We start from the raw sequence: 21,853 nt of genomic DNA on the forward strand, positions 1-21,853 counted from the left end.
GAGGGCAGGGTTTGGAGAGGGGTGGGACTTCAATGTCATAGAGTCCAATTGCCAAAGCAGCCATTTTCTCCAGGGGAACTGATCTCTGTCACCTGGAGATCAGTTGTAATAACAGGAGATCTCCAGCCACCAGCTGGAGGTTGCCAAGCCTACCTGCTGCAGCAGCCACTGAGATGCCCATTGTGGGAGTAAGAAGAGAAGGGATATTGTTGTGGGGTGGAGAGAAAGAGAAAGTGGGGCAAGGAAGGGAAGAGAGGGAAATTGTCTGAGCGTGGGGAGAGAGAAAGAAGGAAGGAGAGAGAAAGAGAGGGGCAGATTGACAAGGGTGGGAGGAAAAGGACACTGAGAAGGAGAGATCACCAGCTACCAGCTGGAAGTTGGCAACCCTAGTAAAGTTTGGAACTCCCTGCCAAGGGAAGTCTAGTTGGCTCCCTCTTTGTGCAGTGCTTGTTAACTACTGAGCACATTTTCATTCTTCAGGGACTTTTGCTGATGATGTTCATTGGACCTCTAGTGCTGCTCCAAATGTTTGTTTGTTTGTTTGTTTGTTTTAACTGTGGCTTAAGATGGTTCTCCCCCGCCCTGCCCCCATATTTTGAACATGCCTGGTGCATGGAAAATGCCAGCTATAAAAGTAGTAAATAAATTCTGCTGGTGGATAAAAAACAATGTTCGGGGACCTCTAATCAAATTGACCTTTTGTTATCCGTTCCGGGCCTTTGACTTTTCAACTATAATTCTTTCCAAAAGAAAAGAAAAGAAAGAAAAGAAAGAAAGCTAAGTACTCTAGATAAATCATGGCTGACAGGCATGATTGGACAATAGCAGGATAGAACACAGTGAACTCCAATTCCAGTGGGGCAAGGAAAGCTGACTTAAGAGGCTGACTTTGAATAAGGGGCACATCTATCAGCTTTACCAAGTGTTACATCACAGGAATATAAAACATCCCTTTAATGAATACTACAAGGGGTGGGTGAAATCTGCCTTAGGACACAAAGATGAATACAAATCCTCACAGAGACCTAAACTCCGCTTTGTTAGCAAGATGTCGCCTCTTTGAACATCAGCCATGATGAAAATGACAATGCTGCAGTTGTGTATGTTGTGTGTTAAGTGCTGTCAAGTCACTTCCGACTCATGGCAACCCTATTAATCAATGTCCTCCAAAGCGTCCTGTCCTTAACAGCCTTGCTCAAGTCTTGCAAATGGAGGGCTGTGGCTTCCCTCATTGAGTCAATCCAGCTCATATTGAGTCTTCCCCTTTTCCTGCTGCCTTCCATTTTTCCTAGCATTATTGTCTTTTCGAGTGACTCTTCTCGTGATGTCACCAAAGTACGATAGCCTCAGTTTAGTCCAGGGTTGTCAAACATAAGGCCCGTGGGCCAGATCTGGCAAGCCAGCTGAGGCAGCCAGCATGGTGTAGTGGTTAAGAGCAGTGGTTTGGAGTGGTGGACTTATCTGGAGAACCAGGTTTGATTCCCCACTCCTCCCATGAGTGGTGGACACTAATCCGGTGAACCAGGCTGGTTTCCCCACTCCTACACATGAAGCCAGCTGGGTGACCTTGGGCTAGTCACAGCTCTCTCAGAGCTCTCTCAGCCCCACCTACTTCACAGGGTGTCTGTTGTGGGGAGGGGAAGGAAAGGTGATTGTAAGCCAGTTTGATTCTTTCTTAAGTGGTGGAGAAAGTCGGCATATGAAAACCAACTCTTCTTCTTCTTACCCCTCCCCCAGTCCCGAGCTGGCAAGGCATGGCACGGCCCAACCAAATGACATTTTTGTCATATCCAGTCCTCGTAACAAATGAGTTCAACACCCCTAGCTTCTGCAGAGAGTTTAGGCTTGATTTGATCTAGAACCCACTGATTTGTCTTTTTGGTGGTCCACAGTATCTATAAAACTCTCCTCCAACACCACATTGTATATCATTTTTAAGTACTATGTCTATATTTGCTCAATACTCAGGGGTGGATTAGGAGGTTAAACAAGCCCTGGAGCAAACTGAGCTACGGGGGGTCCCTTGCACTACTGCCTCACACCCAGTATGCCCCAATGGTCACCCTGGGGGAAGGCTTGCATCAGGGTTAATCCTGCGCCCAGTGTCACTGTTTCCATAGCCTGGGATTTCAGCCCCATAGGAACCACTTGGCTCAGCTACTTCCTAAGCCTTCCGGCCAGTGGGCCACTGGGAACATCCCCAGTAAATTAAAGCACCAGCCCAGCCCAGCCAATAACCCTTACAGAAGAAGTAGAAGAGTAGGTTTTTATATCCCAGTTTTCACCTACCCTTTCTCTCCCCACAATAGACACCTTGTGAAGTAGGTGGGGCTAAGAGAGTTCAGAGAGAATTTTGACTAGCCCAAAGTCACCCAGCAGGCTGCATGGTTAGGAGTGGGAAATAAACCTCTCCAGATTAGAGTCCGCCGCTCATGTGGAGGAGTGGAGAATCAAACCCAGTTCACCAGATTAGAGTCCACCGCTCTTAACCACTACACCTTGCTGGCTCTATAAAGTAGATTTTAAGGTTAATTTTATCAAGGGAGCTATGCACTACATTGGAGGGCATTTCCTCTGTCCAGTAAATGCTGGTTCAGACATGTATGTTTATCACTTGATGAGTGCAGCATTCTGCAGTGACACCTTGAATATGCAAATAGCCCACCACAGAAGAAGCATGGCCAAGCCTTCATATCCTCTTCAACCACGATGTTACTCAGTTTGCCTATTTGTTCACTTAGCTGTAAGTCATCAGATCTTGAATTGTAAGAAATGGGAACTCCAGGTTTGGGGGGCTCCTGGCAAGGGACACTTTCCCCCCCTGCCTTGTTCAGTGATACAGCTTTTCCTCCTCCTTGATACAGAGTTGAGCCATTCGGCCTGTGGCTCACTCCTCCCCTTCCCGATGTATGCGATGGTGCTGCTTGCCAGGGAACAAGAGAAGAAGAGGAGAGAAACCCAAGCCACCAGCCCAGTTCCACTCTGGACTGCATCAGCAGTCTCCTTCTGCTTCTCCTCCTGGTAGCCCACTGCACTACATGCAGCATAAGGCCCTGAGAAAGAGACAGAAGGAATGAGGGAGGGAGGATGAACAGGTGTGAAGGAGAAATAGCACTGGTCTCTCACTCTCTACTGAGCCATGAAGGCAGGAAACGGTTTCTCCTCCTCCTTTCTGACAGCCAATATAGGCTAACAATCAGGTTCAGGGGCTCCAGTTGGCAGTGGGCACGCTCTTGGTGCACAGGCCCTGGCAGACACCCAACTACGCCGACATGTGATACCGCTTCTTGGAAGTCAAGTTGTGAGTTTGGATGTGCGAGCTACTTTGAAGAGTTCAGTAAACAGTGGTGGGGACACAATGATGCCATTCTTAATTCTATAAGGGTTTGTGTATGACACTTCAAGACCTTTCCCGAGGCACATGATAACTATGGTTTACCTTGCTTTAGAAAGTTGTTAGCTTGCATGTGTGCAGGGTTACCAGCCTCCAGGTGTGACCTGGAGATCTCTTGGAATTACAACTGATTTCCAGACTACAGAGACCAGTACCCCTGGAGAAAATGGCAGCTTCAGGGGGCAGACTTTATGGAATTGCATAGAGTCTAGGAAGAACAGAAATCCTAGAGTGGCCCCATATCATTTATCTGCTAAGCTCCCTCCTCAAACTCTGTCCTCACCAAGCACCACTCCTAAATAACCAGGAATATTTCAGGCCACAGTTGGCAACCCTACATGTATGTCTATGGCGGCTCATATTGGAATGTAAGGGCAGCCATGATGGGTTAGGGGCAATGGCCCATATGTCCAAGAGTCCTGTCTCCAGCAGTGGGTGCTGTAAGTTGTAACAGATCTGGCTTTCACATAGACTGCCAGCTAGTGCCAGTTGCCATGTTCTAAGCAAAGTCTCCCATTTCAACAGCACCCTAGGTCACTTCTCTAGAGGCTACTTGAAGATGTCATTGAGGAAGCAAACGATGTTTCTTGGCAGATCCTCTTTCAAGACGTTCCATCCAGAACCCGTTTCTGTATCCATTTTTTTTGAAATGGATGCTAAATGGGAACAACACGTTCAGAGCAAATCAAGTGTAAAATAGCTCTGCTTTAAAGATTTATTAATGTTATATCTAATATAGGCAATATATATTCCCAATATCTTTTTTTCATTATTTATATGCTATACCTGGCTTCACTCTTTAAGGTAAGGGAAGAAACAACCCTCCCTTTTGAAAAATCCAAAATTGTGGGGATATTTCTATTCACTGATGATGGAATATATACTGATTAACCAAGCAGGAATATTGTATAAAACTCCACTGAATATTTTTAAGTGGGGGGAGGTTTCATGAGCCAGCATGGTTCTAGGAGCCAGCATGATGTCATGGTTAAGAGTGGTGGACTCTAATCTGGAGAATCAGGTTTGATTCCCCACTCCTCGACATGAGCTACGGATTCTAATTGGGTGAACCGGATTGGTTTCCCCACATGAAGCCTGCTGGGTGACCTTGGGCTAGTCACAGTTGTCTCCGAACTCAGCCCCACCTACCTCACAAGGTGTCTGTTGTGGGGAGAGGAAAGGAAGGCAATTGTAAGCTAGTTTGAGATGCCATAAAGGTAGAGAAAATTGGGGTATGATGGACACAGCTACCTGTTCACCTATGACAGCATATATAGATATGGCAAGCTGTGAGCACTTGTCCCATGACAATCCCATAAACAACATCCATAGACAAGTAGTCCAAAAGAGAGTTGATTTATTGGAAGATCCATAGGTTTACAGCAGCTAGAAGCAAGATGGCACTAATGAGAACTAAGAGCACGGTACAGGGTATATATGAAATCAAAAGCATTGGATGCCATGAGAACCCCCCTCCCCTTGAGGCAAGATTCACACAGAGTCCAGAGTCAAAACACTAGTTGGCAGTTGCTACAGCTGACCTTGGCCAGCACCTGCAGTAAACATAACATCCTCAGTCAGACCTTGCCTGGCATTTCCAGTACAGGGTAGGCCTGACACAAGCATATATAAAATGGCTTTTAAGATGAACCAAAGAAAGTCTCCCAGTAAGGCCTGGAAAGTTCAAAAGGAGAGAAAGCTGAAATTTTCTAGTTCTGTGAAACTAGAATGGGCCTCTTCTGCTTTCTCTTCTGCTTTCTCTGAGTTTCCTGTTCTGAGCTCATGGTAGCAAATGGGAATCTAAAATAGGCAGAGGAGGGGGGGAGAATAATGTTTAGACTTAGTCTGCTTTAAAAGTATATTCAAAGCTAATAGGAATGTTTCATATATATATATATATATATATATATATATATATATATATATATATATATTGGATAATATAGGAAGAGCATAAAACATAATGTGGACAAGGTTCTCCCTCTTTCCCATGGCTGAAAAACTATGCAGGCTCCTGTTAAAAGGGTTGATGGATTAACTTGCACGGCATGAGAGTCTCACTGGGTTAGAGGTGAAAGCACTTGTGTTCTCTGAAGTCCAACAGCCACATCAAGAGACAAAAGTCCAAAAGAGTTGGTTTATTGGTAACAGGTATGCAGAGCTTAGAGTCCAAAAGGCAGGAACGAAGGGGGATGGGGGTACACTTGGTTATATGGAGAATTACAGTCTCCATATAAACACAGAACTACAGTCACATCATGATTACAGAGGCAGTCTGGAAATACCAAGCTCCCACGGACCTCAGACCCTGGGAAGCTAAACTAAGCAAAAGCAACTGGCAGCTGCGCCAGAAAACAGCCTTGAAGTCAAGACGAAGCGAGGTGTTTACAGACAGCCTGACAAGAGGATCAAAAGTGGAGACAACAGAGAAGGGAGGAGTAACCTGGTTCAATTAATGGATGGGGGCATTCCATCCCAGAATATCTCTTTTCACTGGTCTGGTCTCTGGACTTTCAGAGGGACTCTGCAAAATCCCATCAACCCAGACAACATGTGTAAAAGGTCAAGAAGCACACACGGAGCCCCAACACAAGGCTTGGGAAAAGAGGAATTGAACCTGACAGCTCACTAAGATATAAGCTTGGCAATTGTTAAGGGTAAAATAAAATTATGCTTAGAAGAATAAATATATATAGTGAATGCAGGCTTGAACTTAATAGTTAATAGAAACAGTATATTAAAGCCATATATTGTAAGTATTAGCTTATATAGAAATCTTATAAGAAAACCAAGTTAGCAATCTAAAGACTGAGAAAGGCAGTTGCTAGGAAGAATTAAGAAACTCCCGTTTTTCTGCACAGACCTTGCTTCACAGACTTGCAACTAAAATAGACATGCAGCCAGGGCAGAAGTGAAATGATTTTTGGAAGGAGCTTTTAAATAAAATACAGATTAAATGCTAGTTTAAGATGCACAATCAGGATACTGGAAAGGGAGAGACACTGAAAATTCACCAAATATACAGTTAAAAATAAGCAGCCTAGATTTCTATGGGAAATACAATCTATACCACCAAATGTCATTGTTAGCTTGCACAGTCTCTTTCTGAAGACAGTATACAACACAGTAAGAACAATTAAAAGCAAACAGACTGCAGTAACACACTGTTTAATGAAGAATGTTTGTGTAAAGTCCCTAAGTCTAATAGTTTGGAATATTGAAGAAGTAGTTTTATACACAGGCTGGCTGCTTCATGGCTTAGGTAAGGAGACAATTCCAAATACCTCCAATTATTGATTTCTGGACTTAGCAATAAGGTATTAAAAGATTTCAGGGTCCCATACGAAATTAAGGAAAGGTTAAAAGTACAAGACAGGACTTAAGAAATAGAAGTCAGATATTGGTCAGAGAAGGGAGGGGGAGTCTGGACTCTGCCCAAGGAACCTAACAGATGGTCGCTGGGAAAGGGGAAGTGAATAGTAACTCCAGACAGTCACAAGGTCATAAAACATCAGAAATAACCTAGACTGCCAGTAAGTGTTTTGCAAAGATAAGCACACATGACCATAAACAACTCAAGGAGACATGGGAACTGAAAGTGTTCAAATCAGCAAAACAGTAACCATTTTTAGATGGGAAGTGGGTGTTTGAATGATGTCAATGTATGCCATATATGGATTGTAGGACGGTCGGGAAAGAGGCTGTAACTTGGCTAACCAATCAAGGGAAGCCAAGAGGGCTGGCGTTCGGGCATCTGTAGGGCTGGACATCTGTGATGGCTATAAAAGAGCAAGCACTGGACCATATGCTTTGAGCAGCTAGAAGCACTTGCATGTGCTAAGCTGTCTCCCATTTATTATGGCCAAATAAATGTTTCAACAGATCTCTCTGTGTCTGGTCTTCTCTATCCCTAAGTAAGATTGGGTAAGGGGATAAGAGTATTGGTTATTGATTGGTATTTCTGACAGGTATAAAAACCAACTCTTCTTCTTCTCAGTATGGGAAAAACAAACAAACTACCAGCTCTGGGGTTTTGCATTTTCCTTCTTAGTATTTGTAGCCCTGACCTGGATAGCCCAGGCTACACTGATCTCAGATCTCAGGAGCTATGCAGGTCAAACCATGGCAAGTATCTGTATGGAAGACCTCCAAGGAATACCAGGGTTGTGAGGCGGAGGCAGGCAGTGGCCTGAATGTCTCTTGCCTTGAAAACCCTATGTGGTTACCATAAGTCAGCTGTGACTTGACAGCAATAAATAAATAAATAAATAAAAATTAATAAAAACAATTGTAGACAATATATTACAAGGCTCAAATTTCAACTTCATTGCGTGCATATTTAGATATACTAAAATAAATAAGGAGTAGATGTGTATCTGATTGCATACTGAGCATATATAAATTAAATCATCTAAGAGGCAAGGGTCATATATTCATCTACATATTCTATAGGCTCCAGTGCACAGATGTGCACCGTAACATTTAAAAAGGCCATAAAGCAGGATGACGAAGTGATTAAATTTAACACACATTGCTCATAAACCCTGTGATTCAAATTTCATGGTCTCCTCTGCCCCCAGCATTCCTATTTCTAGGCATCAATCAGCATGATGTCTGTGACATCAGAGCAGCTAAGCCAATGAGGAACATGACGATTTCACCTCTAAAGCTCCACACTGACCTCAGATGAAATCTGACACTGATATGGGGTGAACAGGACCATGTGGAGCTTTGACGTGTAAAGCCCTTTGCTAGTATATAATACTGGAAAAGGATATTCAGTATCAATTCAGAATGAATAAGGCTTGGCTTCCTGTCCTGAAAACCTCCAGACTAACAAAGACTACAGTCCACAATAGCCATGCAGATTAGCTTTGGATTTCACACATTAACAGATCACTTCAGGATACAATGGTTCCATATTAACATACCATACCCTCATTAGCACATTATCTTGATACTTACAGGACAACGATTAGCACATTACCTTTGATACTTTTTGCAGGACAATGATTCAGCTCAACCCCCCCTTTCTGACTATATATTACTCTTCCTACACACTTGACACTGAGAGACACTGTCCTTCAGTGTTACTCCTCTGAAGATGCCTGCCACAGCTGCTGGCGAAACATCAGGAAAGAAAATACCAAGACCACGGTCACACAGCCTGGATAACCTACAAGAACCAATGATATTCAGTATATTTTTAAAAGTTTTAATATAGTTTAGATGTAGAAACAGAAACTCAGATAGACTAACACTAGGGTTACCAGCTCCAGGTTGAGAAATACTTGGAGATTTTGGGGGTGGAGCCGGAGGAGGAGGAGGTTTGGAAAGGGGAGGAACTTCAATGCCATAGAGTCCAGTTGCCAAAGTGGACATTTTCTCCAGGTGAACTGATCTCTGTTGCCTGGTGATCAGTTGTAAAGCAGGAGATCTCCAGCCACCACTTGCAGGTTGGCAACCTTAATTCTAACACTAAGTTCTCTGGAAAGAATAAATGGAAGCTACAGAAAAAGACTGCATTAACGAGGATAATTTTTGATAAGTTTGGGACAACTTCTTACAAGTTGATTGGCCCTGGGGGAAAAGTGGGGGGACAGTTATTCCAGGGTCTCTTCCTGTACTTTTGCCCTGGGTCTCAGAATCACTAAGACCACCCCTGCAAGTAGCATCCTGTTTGCTTGCTGAGATGGCTGGTTGGTACTATAAAAATCCCCTTTTCTCCCCAATCCTGCTTTAATTCTCTGAGCTGCTCAGCATTCAAGATTCAATAAATTGCAGGTTGGCAGAGTATTGGATCCAAACATATGTTCCATTTAATACCATTTCCTCATCTAACTAATTACTACATCAGCGAAGATGTTGCTCTTAAAGTAATTGGATCCTGTGCATACAAATTAAAATAAGTTGCTCTCCCCAGTACAGGGAAAGCCCAGCCAAACAGCTAGTGATTAAACTGAAATCTCAAGGTAAACTGCCCCCCCCCCATTAAAGAAATATCTTGCACCTGTGCCTTTCCCTAGAGAGCTTGAGAAGTCATCTGGATGTACCAGTCCCTGTCAGGGGTCTCATAGTACATCATGGCTCAAAGTAGGAACTAAAGAGGATAGAATTTGATGCTGGGACAGTATATGCCTTGGGCAATCTTGCTACTGGCCCCTGCCATGAGGTAACATCAATATGGGGAGCATATAGACATATGCAATTAGAGCAGGGATCCCCAATGTGGTGCCCACCAACACCTTTTGTGGTACCCACCAAGTGTTTTCAGGAAGTGGGTGGGGCTAGGTAGGGCTTTTGTTGCAATGTCTAGCTTGCAAAGGAACTGAAAAGAAGACCCAGCAGGGGGTGAGCAAGTGGTTAGTTAGGGCAGTAAAGCTAGAGACCTTTCCACCCTTTTCACACCTCTTGACTGTCCTCAGTCTGATACTCTCAGGGTAGGGTTGCCAACCTCCAGGTAGTGGCTGGAGATTTCCTGCTATTACAACTGATCTCCAGCTGATAGAGATCAGTTCACCTGGAGAAAATGGCCGTTTTGGCCATTGGACTCTATGGCATTGAAGTCCCTCCCCAAACCCTTCCCTCCTCAGGCTCTGCCCCAAAAACCTCCTGCCGGTAGTGAAGAGGGACCTGGCAACCCTCTCTCAGGGACAATTTCCTCTTCTCGAAAGTGACTCTACCCTCTCCCTCCCTCCTTAGCTAGTTAGACAGCTAGAGGCTCTGTCTCTCAGCTTTCCTATTCTAAAATGTAGTTCCCTCAATAAAGAGCAACTTTATCTTTAATCAGTGAGTCTGACAGTTCTCTAGGTACTCTGCCAACAGCTTTTTCCCAGCAAGGCTTCTGATTGGCTATTAGAGATTTGATGGGATGTGTGGATTTTTTTTAATGTTGTTTTGGCAGCAGCTGAGACCACGGCACAAGGATCTACACCGTGTTGCTGAAGTTCAGCTGTGGCGATCCTTTTGCGGCTGGCGCCACCTCCTGTGGCGGCCATTTTGTTTCCGTGCTCCCCGCGCCATGTCAGAATTCCAGATGGGCCCACAGGCTCCAAAAAGGTTGGGGACCCCTGAATTAGAGTCAGACTGCTTTGGAAATACCTTTACTCTGTTTTAATCAGAGGTGTTATCTTCCCTGCAGAATCACCTTTGGTTCTGCTGCTTTCTAGCCAAAACCAGCACTTACTGGCTGAGGCTTGGGATGTGAAGAACCTACACCACCTGTACTGACCAAAGCAGTTTTTGAAATGTAAAGGAAAGCTGTGTTTACATGGAATTACAGGCATTATGTGATGTCAGATCCTGAACCAGCAATCCTTTATCACTCAGATCGTTTCCTATAATGGAATTTCCTAAACGGATCCTTTCCTGTCATGGAATTTTCTCCCATCTTGTGTGGTCTGGTCTGGTGTGTGTGTGTGAGGGGGTATTGTGGGAGCAAAGCCATAACATCTGCCTCTAACCATTTTGGGAGTTTCATTCAGAGTGTTTGCATCTATTAATTAAATTAAATACCCACCTAGTCTGCAGAGCAAGCAGGCTGCCTTTTGCTGGAAGGGCTGCACATCTGTTTTGTTGGAATTAGTCTATGAGTTTTGTCTCTGCCAGGATTACAAAAAGAGTTAAATGTTTGTGTTTCATTTACATTGACTCAGGGGGATGGTGCTAGCCACTTGGCAAGTGTTGATTGGTCAGATCAAGAGCTGTTGGTCATGTGATATTCTGGCCCGATCCGAGAAGCTTCAGTTGAACTGCCGTTTTGGTTGAGAAGAGACTTACTTCTTTTCACTTCTTCTTCCTCTAGTAGATAATGTTAACTATATTCTTTACTGTGTTTTAAGCCTTAGAGCCTGTTAGCCACGAGCTGGCAAGAGTTTAGGAAACGAATTGTAGATATCAGTTATTAATTTATATTCCAAGTTTATCCTCTTTTGATATAGTAAACCTCTATATTTATTGAAAGAAAGCAAAGTGTCTTGAACTTTGTGTGTGTGTGTCTAATTTATGATCCACAAGATCACGATTTATCACAATCTATCTCAACATGTTTCATAGAAGCGTAGAGTTGGAAGGGACCACCAGGGTCATCTAATCCAACCCCCTGCACAATGCAGAAAATTCACATCTACCTCCCACCCCCAGTGACCCCTACTCCATGCCCAGGAGATACAAGCAAAGCCTTTCCCCTGCCTGCCTAACATGCACACAGCCTCACATAATGGAAAAGCTCGGGCAAGCAGGACTAATCAGGAGGTCCTTTGGAAGCTATGGAGTTTAAAGGAGAATGGTGAGCTCAAACATGCAAGGTGGGACAATTATGTTCCTATTGTCTTGGTCAAGCAAATACCACTAGGGTTGCCAGGTCCGCCCTGGTCACCACCGGGAAGGGATTGGGAGAGTAGAGTTGCCAGATCCAGGCTGGGAAACTTCTGGAAATTTGGAGATGGAGCCTGGGGAGGACAGATACCTCAGCAGGGTACAATGCCATCGAGTCCTCCCTCCAAAACATCAATTTTCTCTGGAGGAACTGATCTCTATAGTCTGGCGATGAGCTGTAATTCCAGGGGATCCCCAGGTCCCACCTGGAGGCTGGCATCCCTACATACCACTGCCCCAGGCCTTTCTACTTCCTGTTGCCCAGGAAATAAAACCAGACGGTGTATGTGCCAGAATAACCATAACCATCAGACTGGAAGGCTTCTCCCTGCTCCTGAATGTGAGAGATACCATTGTCCAGATTCAGAGCAATTCTGGTATTAGCAGATGGCACATACCGTAGTTCATGTTGGGTCACAATTAGTGGTTGCACACTTCTAATAAGAGGGCTGAGAAAGCTCTCTGTCAAGGTTGCTCTAGCTTAGTCAATTTTGGCTTGGCCCTTCATCGCCTGTTTTCAGCATTCTTTGACTTCTACCCCTTCCTCTCTTGTGCCATGTCTAGTTTACATTGTAAATCTGTGTGCACGTAACTGTGGGCTCGTCCACATTCTCATTTTCCTTGCTTGTATGTCGCTATTGCTTTGGGTTGTTTCTTCTCTGAGTGTGTTTTGCTCCTCAAGTGGTCGATTTGATATTACATCGCTATATGTCCGGTATATTTCTTTGCAGTTTGTGTCAACTGTTTTCTATAGAGATTCTAGTTATCATACGTGCTTGATTAAATGACCAATTCTTGGTGGAAACCATGGGGAAAACTGTGAGCTATCACATATTTTTCTGAAAGAAAATAATGCTCTTTCTTAAAGATGATTTTGAGGCTTAAAACCCTACTGTTTGTTCAATGCCATTTTTGTTTTAAAAATCAATTTTATTAAAACTTTTATAAACACTTTTGGGTATGTTACCCGAAATGCTCTTTGAATGGGGAATTAGCTGAGCAGATCGGTAACTTTAATATTTCTATAGCGAGATCAACCAACTATACCAGAGCCCATTAACTGTGACCTTAAGAATAAAGACAGACAAGGGATATCCAAATTAAGAGTGTTTATGTTGGTTCAAGCATTCAGTGGTGTAACACAAACATACACAGAATCTAAGAATTCAAAAGGTAGTAGAATACAGACAGATTCCCATTTGGCAGGGATCGTCGGTGGGGTAATATTTACCGTTCTTGAAGAGGAGTTGTCCAAGTTCCAGTAGACTAGCAGAAAAAGGGGGACATGGGAAATAAACTGGGGGCATGGGTAGCCCCCAGCGTGTTCTAGCATGGCTGCTCACTCAGACAGAGTGACAGGCTGTATAGAATGGGAAGCCCTAAGGTAACAGTATGGGCTGTGGGCACCCCAGATATACTGTTTTTCTGGGTGCGGGGTTAGGGGATTTACCCCTCCTAGGTTCCCAGGTGACAAAAGGATTAATCTTCGGCTGCCGGGGTGGGGTAGTGAGAATTTAGAAATCTATTCTATTTTGCAACCCGGGAGGAACCGGGAGATCTTTGCTGAAGTGATTAACATTCTCAAACAAAAGGCGCGATCTCTGCTAACGTCTGGGGATCGCTGCTGCATAGCTGGAAGGACGACTCATCGCTGATATCAGGATTGCTGCTGATTGCCCATTAAGCTGCTGATGTTGCAATGGGAGAGGGGGGTGTTGGCACTGACTACGTGACTGTCTGCTTTCCACGACATGGCTGCGGCTGGATCAGAGTCTGCACAGGAACATGGAGTCTCTCAGGTTCACTGGAGGTTGCCCTTGCCTCTGCTTCCTAGCTGCCGGCTGCACGGAGTGCACAGGAGCGGCCGTGTCAGTTTCAACGGAACGCTCTGCGGCCATCCCAGTAGCGTTTGGGGCGTGCGCGCGGCTGGAACAGTAATCATGTGCCTGCATATCGGGTTGCCATGTCCAGTCCGGGAGTTTAGGCGGCCCTTATGCTTACAGGTAAGAGAAAGGGACTTTGTGGCAGCACACAGCCCAATTGATCAGTGCTGTGCAGAGCCAGCGTCTGTTAGAAATGTGCCAAAATTTGTTTTTTGAGCTCAAAGATATAGGGAAGATTGTTTGTGTAACCAAAATGGGGCAGGTGCATTTCCAAAGGAGCTTAATTATGTCTTTCTGTATGCACCCTCACATGGAAATAAGCTCCTTGCCATTCTTGTAATTTACTTCCAGCCAACAATATTTAAGAGTACAAATAAAGAAAAAGTTAAGTAGAGGACTGATTAGACAGTGAGAAGATGTAAAAATGGAGTGACATTTATAAATATAATCAACTATGCTGGAAGCTTCTTGGTACTCTGAGACAGCATGTCCTTGACGCAGTCAAACTATGTAGGCTGAATGAACAGGCACCCAAATAGATCCCTGTTAATGTCATTGTGGTATGGGTTTGATCAGCAATTTTGGGTGAAAGTTGTAAAAATAGTTTTTAAAAGATGACATTTGGGGTCGTATCAAAATCTGCACACACATGAGTATTGCCCTGTAATTCATGCAAACTGTAAACAATGTGTTATTTTATTTTTATGTCATGTTTATATATAGATTTATTTGCATGTTAAGTTTCCAAAAATATGCACTTGAATGCATTAACTGCTTGTTTGTGTGTTTCACGAGCAAGATAGCCCCAGGTTTTTATGGGTACACTTTTATAGCTGAATTACCAATTATTCTGTTGTACAGATCCAAATGAATTCTGACAGAAGCTGAAAGAGATTGGCAATGCTCTAAAACAGAGTTAAGCATGCTTAAGCCTATTGATTTCATTGGGCTTAAAGGTGCTTAGGGAGGAAAGGTGGCATGGAATAGACCTATCTTGTCAGATCCTGGAAGCTAAACAGGGTCAGAACTTGGAAGGGAGACCACCAAAGGGGACTCTGCCAAGGAAGGCAATGGCAAACCACCTCTGCTTCTCACTTGCCTTGAAAGCCCCTTGCTGGGGTCACCAAAAATTGACTATGACTTGACAGCAAGCTAGGGTGGTTAATTCTGTGTTGGATTGGGACTATTATAGAGGGAACGCCAACATCTGTTTTTGTTTTTTGTTTTTTGCAGAAATGGGCTTTATTTGTGACAGAATAGCAAAGGCCAGTGTGATGGTTGGAGGGAAGGTGGCAAGGTCTAGCCCAACCTTGCTAGATCTGGGAAGCTAAGCAGGATCTGAACTCAGGTGATAGACCACAAAGGAAGGTTTTTCAGAGAGGAGGCAATGGCAAACCATCTCTTTTTCTCATTTGTCTTGAACGGTCCTTTATAGAGTCACCGTAAATTGGTTGCAACTTGATAGCGCATACTTATGTAAGATGATGATCAATGTACAGTGTTAAAATCATGATGAACAGATCCATATACCCACTTCACAGTCTTAAGATCAATATGAGATAGATGTAATAAATGTGCCATCTCTGTGTTCATGTCAACCAGCAGCCCGGATGCTGTGGCATGCCTGCTGTCATCTCTAGATGAGCCTGTTCTCTTTTTCAGGGGGAAAACTGAGGCAAAATGAGCACTGCACATTTTTGCTTTCATAGAATCATAGAGTTGGAAGGAACCACCAGGGTCATCTAGTCCAACCCCCTGCACAATGCAGGAAATTCCAAACTACCTCCCCCACACACTCCCAATGACCTCTACTCCATGCCCAGAAGGCAAAGATGACCTCCCTCTCATGATCTGCCCACGGTCATAGAATCAGCATTGCTGACAGATGGCCATCTAGCCTCTGCTTAAAAACCTCCAGGGAAGGAGCGCTTACCACTTCCCGAGGACGTCTGTTCCACTGAGGAACCCCTCTAACTGTCAGAAAATTCTTCCTGATGTCTAGATGGAAACTCTTTTGATTTAATTTCAAGCCTTTGGTTCTGGTCCGAACTTCTGGAGCAAGAGAAAACAACTCAGCACCATCCTTTATATGACAGCCCTTCACAAATACTTGAAGATGGTTATCATATCCCCTCTCAGTCTTCTCCTCTTCAGGCTAAACATACCCAGCTCCTTCAACCTTTCGTCATAGGACTTGGTCTCCAGACCCCTCACCAACTTTGTTGCTCTCCTCTGGACACATTCCAGCTTGTCTACATCCTTCTTAAATTGTGGTTCATACAATACTCTAGGTGAGGTCTAACCAGAGCAGAGTAAAGCAATACCATCACTTCACGTGATCTGGACACTATACTTCTGTTCTCATCTACCATCTCTTGCCTATTGGTCAATATTAAGTCGAGTATGGCTGAGCCCCTCGTAGCTACCTCCACCATTTGATGAAGGAAGTTGTCAGCCAGGCAGGTGCAGAACTTACATAACTGTTATCACTTTGCAGAGTTAGACTTGCAGCATACATCAGGGAAGTTCAAGTCACCCATAACTACTAGATCTTGTGTGGCTACCCTGTCAAGCTGCTCGAGGAGAGCATTCACCTCCTCACCCTGGTCAGGATGTCTGTAGCAGACTCCAACCACAATAGTGTTTTCCTTCCTTCCCTTATCCTCACCCAGATACTTTCCACTGGGCTGTTACCTGCATCCTCCAGTATTTCTTGACAAGCAAACCCTCTCCTCACATACATGACCTGACCATGATGAACCGCGTTCTGATCACATCCAGGTTAGATTAGTGTAATGCCCTCTTTGTGGGGCCACTGAAAATAGTCTGGACAGTTCAACTGGTAAAAAATGTGGTGTTCTATTGCTGGGAGTTGGTTACAGGGATTGTGACACCCCTGTGCTGAAAGATCTGCACTAGCTGCCCATCTGTTTCCAGGCTGGGTTCTTACCTCTAAGGTCCTAAATGGCTTAAGGCCAGGGTACCTGAAGAACTGACTCTTCCTGTACTATCCAGCTTGCCAGTTAAAATATGCCTTCCAAGCCCTGTGGTCTGAGCCCTTGCCTTCAGAAGAGAGGCAGAATGCAGCTAGAGAAAGGGCATTTTCAGATGTGGCACCTTCCCTGTGGAAGGCCCTTTCCCTTGAGGCTAACCCAGTGCCTATTGTCTTCAAGGCGCCAAGCTAAAAATTTCTTTTTATACTTTTGACTAAACTTTTCTACCCTTTAAGCTGTTTTGTGGTCTGCTTCTTGTCTGAGGTCTATTTTATGGCTATCTTTTATGTTTTTAATGGCTCATTTCATTTTTACGTTGATAACCTATGGTGATTTTATGGTGTTTTCACTTGTTAGCTGTCTTGAGCAGGTGCCATAAGAATTTCCTAAATAAATAAATTAATTAATATCAGCAGAGGACAGGAGAGGCTCAGGCAGTGGTCTAAGTGGACCAGTGAGTGACTGGAGTAGTGAGATGTTCCTACTGACATGAGGCTATGAGTCTCTCCTCTCTTTATTGGGATGATAAGTGGTACATTAGCAGAGTGCATCCAGCACTTTGGAGGGCTTCCTTTGGCATACGGACCGTTCCCTTTCCACTAATTGTTTCCTTCCTGAGCTTTCTGCTTCCAGTTTTCTCCCTGTTATTGGGTCTTTGTGCCCCCACTCTCCAAGCTGACCCAGGGCACAGTTAACCCATGTCATGGGATGTTCCATCCTTTGAAACAGAGAGCTTGTTGTCCTCAGCATGGTGGCTCCCAAATCCTTTCTATTCAGGAGGGATCCCAGGGAGGTTCTGGGGCTATCCTGCTGGCTCACACAATGGCGTGAAAGAACTGTTTGTTTCCTTGAGACGTAGGTGCTTCAACACCTCAGTTCAAAGGAAGGAATAATAGCGATCTAGCATTCGTTCCATGTTCAGTTCCCTTTGCCAGAATGCTCCTGGCTTTGATTGTGTCACTGACTAGATTGTGGAAACCAGCTGCCATGAGGAGGGGGCAACATTTGGCACCCTGAAATTGGATTTGGAAAGTGGATTCGATCATGCCTTATAAGGCATCTGACACAAAGGCAGGACAATAAGGGTTGTTGCTTGGAAAAAGGTCTGGACATTTGGTGTAAGTGCTTCTTGCCTGCTCTGCCAGGGCTGAAGGAACAGTGGTGGACACGTCCCTCTGCATCCAGTCTCATCAGCAGAAATATGCCTGGAGTTCTGCTAATTAGAACTGGGCAAAAATTGCAACGTCAGAATATTGCTGCAGATAAAATCTGACCTGAAAAGACAAAGGATGTGATGCCTGCACAAGCCCCAGAAAAATAAATGGTGGTTGTGCTTGGCAGGCTGGTACCCACCTTGTGATTCCTCAAGACAAATGGAGTCCACCAGCCATGAATGGTGGCCCACTGAGAGTGGACAGTTCATGTTCTCTTGCAGCTGTAGGTTGTCAGCAAAACCAGACAGCATACTGGGACTCTGGCAGAATGACATCCATGACTGATGGGCTACGTTTAGCGTGATGGACCACAAGATGGGTGGAAGGTCACTGTACCCTTTCCATAACCTTTTACTGCAATGGGCCTCAGGAAAGGGTGCATAGATTATTAGAAGTGTAATCCTGAGTGAAGTTACTCCAGCCTGTGAATTTCTACGGGCTTAGACTGGAGTAACTATGCATAGCATTTACACTGTGAATATGCGCCATAATTACTCTTAGTGTAAGCAAGATTGTCGGAAATGGGTGGTCCACGCTTACCCTTTCCACTTTCTAAATCAGTGTTTCCCAGGCATGTAATGTCAGAAGCAATTTCCCTCTGAATTAAAATCTTAGTCACTATGCCAGCGGTACTCACTCTGCAGTTCATGGAGAGCCACATTCTCAATCACCATAAACCAAAAAAGCCACATTTACTTCCATTCCTGGCAGGAGGCCTGCACTTCAGTGAACCTCACAGCGTACCTCCCCTTCTGGCAATGGCTGTTTCAAGGTAGGAATCACCTGTCAACCACAAGCCTCACCAGTAGGGATGCCAGCCTAGTGCTGGCAACTGGCAGGAGCTACTTGGGGGTGGGGACATGTAAATTGGTATTGCTCCAGTGTCATGATGTCACTTCCGGTGCAAACCCAAAAGTTATGCAGTCGTGTCAGGCAATACTCTAGGATTCAGTTGAAACTCTATGTGTTTTGGTGCAAATGTAGAGCGTTGTATGGATGTGATGATGTCACTTCCAGGTTCTCACCAGATGCGATATAATGTTGGAACGTTTCCGGTTTTCTTTCTCCTTTCCCCCTTCTGCCCTACTGAGAAGCAGCAGGGGGCGGAGGCTGCTGTTCAGGATGGCTTGGCCACCAGGTAAGGACCTATTTTTCTGAAATATGGGGCAGATGCCGTATTGGGGAACAGTGCTCAGAAGAGCCATAGGTGGCTCCCAACAACTGAGTGAGTTTCAGTGCACTCAACTGTATTTACCTGCTGATAGAAAAGAGGCAAGCTGAGCATACAGAGAGTCAACCACCAGGCTGCTACAAGAGGAAGTAACAATGCTGCAACTCTGCATCAGGTGTGACTGGCTTTTATTCTGTCCCTGCCAATTCAGAAACACTGCAGAATTGACTGTGCCCAGAGGAGGATAGGCAAAGGAGGCCCATCAAGAGCAATGAACGAAGAGAGGGGGGAGATAGCAAAGGAGCACAGCAATCAGGGCCAAGTTCAGCAAGACAGAGATGATCTGCAATGGAGGGGATGGGAGCAGGATTTTGGAATGGGTGGGTGTGGGAAAGGGTTAAACACCTACCCCAGTGCTGTTCCCTAAAGATACTGGGACCCCCATGGCTGCTTTGAACACTGTTGCTTCTGCATGCACCTTGCACTGTGGGGAGAGGAAAGAAACTGGTCTCTGTCAGGATCCCTCCATATGGTGACTATGCATTTCGCTTTTGTTGCACGTGACTGCATGACAGGATGACAGTGTGATGTTGCTACTGGGGAAAACCTGGAAGGGACATCAAGCCTCTCCAGGAATCACCAGCGACTCTGTGTTTCTAGCGATTCCTAGAAAAGACTGACATTTTACCTGGAGTAACGTTTTCCTTGGAAGTGATAGTTGTGACATCTTTTCCCCATGCTATAATAGGAGATCTGCCCTTAGGCTCCTGCTGCTGTGAGCTTCCAGTGCTGCTCTGTGGAGCAGAGGAACCAAAATGAAGCAAAAAGTGGCATTGCGTTGACCACAGAGATTCAGGAAATTCCTAGAGTGTCCCTCAATGAAGTAACGTCATTTCTGGGGTTTCACCTGGAAGTGACATTTTGAGGGATGTCCCACCTATTTCCCCCACCACCACCACTGAGTGTGGGTGGGGGATGGGAGGCATCACTGGGTGTTTGACCGCTATAAGCACCAAATGGCATACCTATAAATAGGGTTGCAACTCCAGGCTGAGAAATACCTGGAGATTTTGGGGGTGGAGCCTGAGGAGGATGGAGTTTGGGGAAGGGAGGAACTATGGGGTATCATGCCATAGAGTCCACCTTCTAAAGCAGCCATTTTCTCCAGGGGAACTGATCTGTGTTGCCTGGAGATCAGTTGTAATAGCAGGAGATCTCCAGTCACCACCTGGAGGTTGGCAACCCTACCTATAAAGGACAGAGGCCTGGAAACTGAGAAAGGGATGGAACTGTGGTTGGCAAGCGTTCTCCTATGGGTCTTTGGAGTGGATTTTTTCTCTTTAACTCTAAGAAATACCTGAAGATTTTGATACCTGAAGATTTTTAGAGGTTTCTTAGCTGAGCAGAACTGAGAGCAGCCACTCTTACCAGCACAAATATTTACAATCTAAGGGTTAGTATGACGTACTGGCCACAATCACATAGAAGCCTTCAAGCTATGTAAAGTGGAAGAAAATGGAGGAGGGGAGTGGGATGAGGTGGGCAATTTGAAATCTGAATTTTGGTGGGAAGCAGTGGCCTCACAGGAAGGGGAGAAGTTGGTGGAGCTCACTTCCCTGTCCAAATGCCACCCTCCCCATCTCTAGGAATTTCCACAACCGCAACTGGCAACCCGACGGACCCCGTCAATGTGGGTAGCTGCCACAGCCAGCACTGGGAGTTAGTTTATTTCAATCATAGCGATGATGCGTGAATGTGTGTGTGTGTGTGTGTAAGTGCCATCAAGTCGCTTCCGACTCATGGAGACCCTATGAATGAAAGTCCTCCAAAATGTCCTATCTCTGACAGCCTTGCTCAGATCTTGCAAATTGAAGGCTGTGGCTTCCTTTATTGAGTCAATCCATCTCTTGTTGGGTCTTCCTCTTTTCCTGCTGCCCTCAACTTTTCCTATCATGACGGTCTTTTCCAGTGACTCTTGTCGTCTCATGACGTGACCCAAATACGACAGCCTCAGTTTAGTCATTTTAGCTTCTAGGGTCAGTTCAGGCTTGATTTGATCTAGAACCCACTGATTTGTTTTTTTGGCCGTCCACGGAATCCGCAGCACTCTCCTCCAACACCGCGAATGAGGCGCGTCAGTTGGGATTGGGGGGTGGGGGACGTCAACACTGGCTGGACATCAAAGTGGTCACGCGTGTTCTAACTGCATCTGCGAATGCCAATTCGCGTATGCCAACCTCCCCCTCTTTATTGCATCTCCGTCGGTGCCTACTCCCGTTCTGCGACCAGGGCCGGCGAGTTGCAATGCGAACCAGCAAGGGGTGCTCAACCAGCTGACGCCGGTGGCTCTGGGCTTATAAAGGCGGCCCCTGCCCGGCTCTTGCGTCTTTTCGGATATTGTTTGCCGTAGAGGGCTGGCTTTATTTATTTGTTTGGGGTTTTTGTTTTTTTGCCGTTCTTCCCTCAGGAGGTTTTTTTTGGAGGGGCTGAGTTTCGAAGGAGGGGAGAGAAGCCGAAGGGACGGCGGGCGCGAGGCAGGGTTGCTATGGCAACGCCCCTGCTGCCTCTCGCAAGATGGCCGGCAAGACCGCTCGCAGTTCCCGCGCGCTGGATAGGTGGGCCCGGCTGGTCGGCTCCTTGTCGCACGGAGATGACGCAGGGCGAGGGAGCGGCGGCGGCTTCCCTCAGCCCCAGCAGCAGCAGCAGCAGCAGCAGCAACCGCCGCCGCCGCCGCCGCCACAGCCGTCGCGAGGAGCGGAGTTCGTGGCGGCCGCTCGCGTGAAAATGGCGGGCGTGGCGGCGGACGGCGCCGCCACCCCCCC

Source organism: Euleptes europaea, chromosome 9, assembly GCF_029931775.1.
Source record: "Euleptes europaea isolate rEulEur1 chromosome 9, rEulEur1.hap1, whole genome shotgun sequence".
Classification (NCBI taxonomy): domain Eukaryota; kingdom Metazoa; phylum Chordata; class Lepidosauria; order Squamata; family Sphaerodactylidae; genus Euleptes; species Euleptes europaea.